This window comes from Perca flavescens, chromosome 4 (assembly GCF_004354835.1).
Source record: "Perca flavescens isolate YP-PL-M2 chromosome 4, PFLA_1.0, whole genome shotgun sequence".
Classification (NCBI taxonomy): Eukaryota; Metazoa; Chordata; class Actinopteri; order Perciformes; family Percidae; genus Perca; species Perca flavescens.
In genome coordinates, this window is record NC_041334.1 from 4,413,449 (window position 1) to 4,421,055 (window position 7,607).

The 7,607-nt window shown below is 37.3% G+C and overlaps 1 pseudogene; it reads left to right on the plus strand.

Moving 5' to 3' along the window:
- Window positions 1-759: 759 nt before the first annotated feature.
- Window positions 760-3,472, plus strand: LOC114553507 (odorant receptor 131-2-like; annotated as a pseudogene).
- Window positions 3,473-7,607: the final 4,135 nt, after the last annotated feature.

Sequence of the window (7,607 nt, forward strand, 5' to 3'; positions counted from 1 at the left end):
AGCTATTAAATTAATAATTGCTGCATGTTTTATTGTTACACAAACATGTGGCACATTGAATCATTATGATTACCTAGGCCAGTCAGCAGTGGGGACATATTTGCTGATAATATGTTGGATTCATGTTAAGACATTATTTGGAAAAAAACCTTTTAAAAATTAACAATAATTTGGAGTCTCCCCTGCATTGACTCCGAGGAACCCCTGTTGAAGACCCCTGCTCTAACCTGCTGCATTAATAAAAATATTAATGTTGTGGTTCAGAATTTAACCCAAAGCAGTTACATAGAGACAAAAAAAATATTTTCTTTAGTGCAGAGGATGTGATGCAGAGACAGTTAACCTAAAGCCATACATCTGTAAAAAAAGGCCATGGCAGCTTTTTCCTCTTCCCTTATAAAATCTAACCTCTCTTTGGAGTGGTATTTAGCATGACGTGGATTCCTTACATCATCTAGTTTCATATGATACCAACATCTTCACCAATTACGTTCAAATGAAGATCGATTTTAATAAAAAAAAAGTTTTTAAACCCAGCCCTATTTCAAAATAAGTTAAATAATTTGGGACAGAGCAAAAATATACTCCACAAAGAGGCAGGAAATTACAAATTGTTTTTTAAAGAAGTATTAAGATTTATAAAAGAATGATTTATAACATGAATCAATGTGTCTCATGACACATTTTAAACTTGACACAATAATCTAGAATAATAATCTTTGCTTATTTCAGACGGGAAAGAATTTTGACATTTTAGATATGAATTTTTCATCCGTCAACGGCACTTCAACCGTAACGGAGTATGAGCGGGACAACTTCACCACAGCGGTGATCAAGAACGTGATTGTCACAGCCCTCTGCATCTCCATCAACTACATCAACAGTACTCTGGTCCACACCTTCAGAAAGCACCAGGTCTGAAATGTGCTTAGTTTTTACACTATATTTATCACTATGTTATGATTTTCTCTCCCTCATCTTTCCCATTCAGCTTTAAAGGGGTGATAGAATGATTATATAGGGTATTTTACACTGTTCCTTAAGGTCTCCTAATGGGGTATGTAACATTGGTTGGGCTGAAAATTGCCCGAATGCTATTTTATTAGGCCCTTAACTACCCTGTGAATATGGCTCTATTTGGAACAAAAGCTTTTCTTCCAAATATGGTACGCTAATGAATATTCCGAATGAGCTACGCGCTGATTGGTTTGAGCAAACTACATAGAAACACATGGGAGACTCGGCAGCAGGCCTCATATTTCAGACACTGCAAAGTTATACATTGTTTGTTGGGCTATTTCGTTATTAAATTCACTTCTGAGACTTTTTTAAGCGAGAAATCAACTATATAAAGCTCAAATATGGGCCATTTTACGAAAATTGATCGCTAATTGCAAATTTGGTAAGACTGTGTGTCGGAGTTCAGCCGCTGGTGCTGCCTCGCCGCCCGTTGGTGCTGCCTCGCTGCCCGCCGGTGCTGCCTCACCACCCGGCCTGCCTTCCTTCACAGACCCCGGCCTGCTATGAGGTACTTGGAGCTCCGTCACGGCTGGCAGCCCACAGCAGGGACTACCAACGCCGCTGCCCTGACAGAGCTCCAGGGCCTTCAACTTCCCTCTTCCTGCTAGCTAAATGTCCCGTTGTGTGGTCTCTTACCACATGTTACACACATGTCAAGCTGCGACTGTCCCTTCAATCCTAGCTACAAATCACGGATAGTTAGCTTCCTTTTCGCCTTAATTCGAGTATATTTACAGTTTGAATTTCGTCACGCCACTTACACAACATCTAACTAAATGTCTTATAAACCTAACAACTGTGTCCGATTTCAAGTTAATAAATATTTGTGAAGACTAGGTGTTTCGTTAGCTGTGACTGTCCCTTCAATCCTAGCTACAAATCACGGATAGTTAGCTTCCTTTTCGGCGTAATTCAAGTATATTTACAGTTTGAATTTTGTCACGCCACGTATACAACATCTAACTAAATGTCTTATAAAGCTAACAACTGTGTCAGATTTCAAGTTAATGAATTTTTGTGAATTCCAGATGAATTCTAAGAGGAGGCTAGCTAGCTAGCTCTCATTGATAGAGCTCCATCCAGCCGCAGGCTCTATCAATGAGACTCACGGACAAGCAGCGTTTATTTCCCCAATCGTTTGTTTAAATAACTTAATTTAGCGGTTCTATGTATGTCCTAGTTACCCACTAAACTGTCATTATTCAACTATGACAAGGTAAAATCAGTTTTGCATTCTATCACCCCTTTAAGAAAGCGAGAGCTACATTTTGAAACTGTAGATTGTTTTCACAACTTTAACAAGTACGTTTTTAGAAAATCTATTTTCTATGAGTCATATTCAGTGAAAACATCTGTGATGTTAGTTATCATTATTTGATAAGCTAAACACCAAATTTCCCATTGTTATTTACAGAAAACATCAACCTCTGAGAGGCAAGTTAGCTTTTATTTATTGGCCATTTATTCGTGGTAAACTTGCTCTGATCATTAGCAACTAATTCAACTATTTTGTGAGTCAATTATAGCAGACTGTAGGGCTGCACCTGGATTTGGCTGTTCAATATGAAGATTTGACTATTCTCAACATGATGAAAGGATTAATAAAGTCTGTCTAACATGTGATCGTGTTGTCACTTCTCTATTACTCAGATATTTTACACAAACCCTCGGTACATCCTGTTCATCCACCTGGTGGTGAATGACATGATGCAGCTGGCCCTGTCAACTATTCTCCACATCATCAGCTACACCCTTTACACCATCAGTGTACCCTTCTGCCTCATCCTGCTGATCGTTGCCATCCTTGCCACACTCAACACGCCACTAAACCTGGCCGGCATGGCGGTCGAGTGCTACATCGCCATCTGCTTCCCCCTCCGCCACGGACAGATCTGTACTGTCAAGAACACCTACATCCTGATTGGATTGATCTGGTTGGCGAGTTGGTTCTCCATCCTACCAGATCTCTTTATCCTCCTGGCCACAGAGCCGCCGCACTTCTTTCACTCTCAAGTTGTATGTGTCCGAGATTACGTGTTCAGGAGCTCCTACAGCCTGAAGAAGAGGGACGCGTCACACATTGTTTGTCTTGTCCTGGTTTGGCTCACTGTCTTTTACACGTACTTCAGGATTCTGTTTGCTGCCAAGGAAGCAACTCCAGACATTAAAAAAGCCAGAAACACTATTCTCCTCCACGGTTTTCAGTTGCTGTTGCAGATGTATGCTTACGTACGTTCGGCCCATGTTTGAACAAGGTCTGCTCTACTTTTTCCCCAAACGTTACCTGGACATACGCTTTGCCTTTTATGTCATTGTCCAGATCCTGCCACGCTTTGTTAGTCCCATTGTGTACGGACTGCGAGACCAGACCTTCAAGAGACATATGAGAAGGTACCAGCTCTGTAAAGTGAATATACGCAACCGCACAGAAATTATCCAATGTCAAACATGAAATCTACAATGAAACTCCAGTGAATTGAGAGTAGAAGACATATATTATGTAACCAATAGGAATGTTAATCATTAACCATTTTAGCGTCAACCGACAATCAGAATTTAGACTGATTAAAACTATCATTTAAGAAAAATAGGCTCTACAATCTATTTGTTTACTGTTAGTTAACTTGCTAATCCCAATTTTGCACTAGTTGCATTTAAGCCCTTTTTGTTCTGCTCGTGGCTCTCTGCTGGAAAATGCCCACAGTGGAGAGCTAACATTACGTGACACATATCACTATCTCGATGAGGACTGGCAAGTAAAATGGTCTTCCACACATAGTTTGCCAGGCAGACACACAGCTGAAAACCCTGCAGGTGGATGTGTGTGGAGACAGGCTCACACATACAAACCACAGACCACTGTTGACTTATGTCAGGCGCTAAGCAGTTCCAGCAAAGTTGCTGGATGCGTCTACGAGAATGCAAGAAACATCGGGCTGCGTGATCGGTACAAGTCCGCGTAAAGCAAAAAGTATGTCCTAGCATCCTAGACGGGGGAACTGGAACTCTGTTGCCTTCTTGTCCGTTAACAGTTAATGATCGGGTAACGAGGGTCGGCTATCATCAGAAAAAAATTCTAAATTACCATGTCTAGTAACCAAAAAAATGTTTTATCTTTACAGCAGTACATAACATGATAATTTGATTCTTAGATATTTGTAGTTATGTTTTTACTTTCTGTTTATATTGCCGTAGAGACAGAAGTTCAAATATATAGGTACTACGAATACATTTGAATAAATAATGAGAGTAGTCAAAAAATTCTAAGATATGACACATTTTGTAAAACAAATGTTGTACGTTTGTCAAACCATCATATCAGCTAGGGGTGGGAATCACCAGTGGCCTCACAATACGATATCATCACGATACTTATGTCACGATACAATATTACTGCGATTTTAAACATATTGCAATATTCTGCAATATATTGCGATAATATTCATTACATAATTTCAAATTATGTCCCCAAAAGGAAACCTTGTCAACATCTGTTTTATCTAAAATGTTTTGTTCATCTCACTTCAATTTGATTGCTGCAATATGGGATTTTCAAGCAGAGAAACTGACCAACACATATATAATATTAGATCGATACTTGGCGTCTGTGTATCTATACAGTATTGTCATGGAAAATATCGTGATACTATGCTGTATCGATTTTTTTTCCCACCCCTAATTACAGCAACTGGAAAGTAGAGGCTGATTCAACGCAATTGTATGACGAGGTATGTAATTACTTAGTCAAAATGTTCACAGATTGTTAGAATGAAAAAATGAATAAAAGACTGATAACGGAGTGCTTTCTTCTGCTTCAATAAAAATGTCCCCTCATTGTATATAAATTATAAGCCGCGCTAGCAGCAAGGAGACAAACTCAATAACAACTATTGGATGGATAGCCATGACATTTGTACACACATTCAAAGATGCATTCAAATAAGATGTTTAAGATATAAGAGTGGCATATAAATGACAATTAAATTATTATTATTGCTCCAACAATTGAATTCAGCCTATATTTACATATAGACACTTAACTTGAAAACCAGCTCTGACTGAGGATTTTCTTTAAGGTCTGGTCCGGTATGTTGAAGTGCTACAGTGCCTCCAACACTTCTTGGCAACATTGAACTTAAGTCAATCATTGTGAATAAAAGAAAAGTTTCATCACAGGATGAAACACCCTGCTTTGACCACAAGAGCTGCAAAGATTAATTAATTACAGTAATTGTCAGCTATTAAAATAACTGTCAACTACTTTGATAATCGATGAATCAGTTTGAGTCGTTTTTTATGAAAAAAAGAAATATATTCTTGATTGCAGCTTGTTAAATGTGAATATGTTCTAGTTTCTTCTCTCCTCTGTGACAGTAAACTAAATTAGTTTTAAGTTGTTGACAAAACAAGACATTTGAGGACGTCATCTCTGGCTTTGGGAAACACTGATCCACACTTTTCACCATTTTCTGACATTTTATAGACCGAACGACTGATTATTCAAGAAAATAAACAGATTAATCAATCAATAAGTAATCATTAGTTGCAGCCCTACTGACCACACTGTCAGCCTCAAGACTGCCATTAACTATCATCATCTATACATTCTGGCATTGTTTTTTTTTGCATTTTATTGATAATCTTTAGTGTTCATATTTAGTTTTTATTTGAACTCTGTATATTTGCAAGACTGCTGCACAACAATTTCCCTCAAGATTAATAAAAGTTCGATCTTATCTTCACCTTTTTTTACTTCTCTAACAAACACTGACGATGACGCAAAAATTAATTAAGTTTTGTTTCAAAGTGTTTATAAAGACTCTTGTGTCGCGCTGTCTACCTTCAGGGTGTGATCTGGACTCAGGTAGGTGGGGCAGGACGAGACTTTCATTTGGATAAGTATATACATGTAATGTATTATTTTGGCTGATAGTGATTTGACTAAAATCTTGCCAGCATGTTCATCCCAAAGCTCAGTTTCTAATGTCACTTTTCTGCTGCCAGTTTGTTGTCACATTGGGATCATTTGTGATTAATTTACTTGTGTTTTGCACTGGAAAAATAAACAGCAGAACTGTAACATTTCAGCAGCTGACTTGAGTTTTGCTAAGGTTATTTGGGTTTATTTTAAATGAAGGGTTAATTTGCTAAATGAGATGTATCCATATTCATAAATCTTGTTTTCTCTCTCATGTATGTACTCAATCAAGGGAATGTCAAACTGTTGCTGATATATTCATTTTAAGAACATCTCTGCCTTTATGCACCAGTTATGTGAATATAAATGATAATAATTAACGCTATGCTTTAACATTATGTTGGGTTGATTGCTGTCCGACAGCTTTTAAGGGAGAAAAAAACAAATCAGGCTGTAGGTGAAAAGAAAATAATGGCAGAACGCTGCATGGCAGGAAGCAGGAAATATGTGTTTTGATGTATTTCTAAAAAACAAGGTCAACTTTGGTTTAGTGTTAGATTTACAAATTGCCTTCAGCTCTGCAGCTTCAGGTCTCTGCTCAGATTTACAGCAGTGAGTTAGCAGAACATGAAACTTATGTAACTACAGTATCTGATTTTCTATAAAGACAAATAAAGCCAAAGAAAAAAAAAAAAGATATGTATTATATCTCAAATACATGTACTCTATGTGGCCAAAGTAGTGTGTATGCATCATAATTTTAATACGTTACATTTTAATACATAAAAGTTTGACTGATTTTAAAAACATTTATTGAATTGATTAGGATGCAGTTTTGGATAATTACTTTATGCATTTTTCAATATGTATTTTCTGTGTTGCATCCTCTCTATCAGGTCTGAGTGCAGTATGAGTTCCTCAGTGAGTCCTGGAAGCAACATGACTTCTCAGGTTTGGTGAAGAAATTGTTCAGAAAATAATATTTATATCAAATAAAACTGACCAATTATTGATTTGCTTGTAAGTTGTATTGCTAATTTAGATGTTAAATGTAAAGTTTCTAGGCCTAGGCGGAGGTGGTTCAGGTGCGTCCACTGCTAAATTTTAAAAAAGTACATTTTTTTATAAACCTTGACACTAATCATCAATATCTGCTTTCGCAAAACTTTCTGGGCGGAACATTAAACCAGTATCTAATCACAGCATCTTCACTTGAACTGTTGTTGATTTCACACTATCACCAATTTGTAGCCTGGTCTGGTACCTTATGCCCAAATATTATATTAGAACTCACTGTGTAATGTAGATGCTTCTATCTCCTGATTCACAAATGTGATAATAGATAAAGGATTCTTTGCTTTAAAAATTACTTTCGCAGCTCAGCTGATATTCACAGAAATATACGTATGTAAATATATGGGCTGGTGTGTAAGAATTTCACTTTCAGTTCAAACTACTTTTTAATGTCCCCCATCGTGGTGAGACTGAGAGTGACCAATGAAAGCTTGCTTACTTTTTTGTGGACATAGTGCATACAAAATTGTAATATTATTTGATCATCTCATAAAACACAGTGATGGAACAAAAATAAATTATGGTGAATTGTGTTTGAAAGTAATTTCTATGTCTTTCTCTTTGGCTCCCTCTATGGTTGGATCAGTTGGTGCTT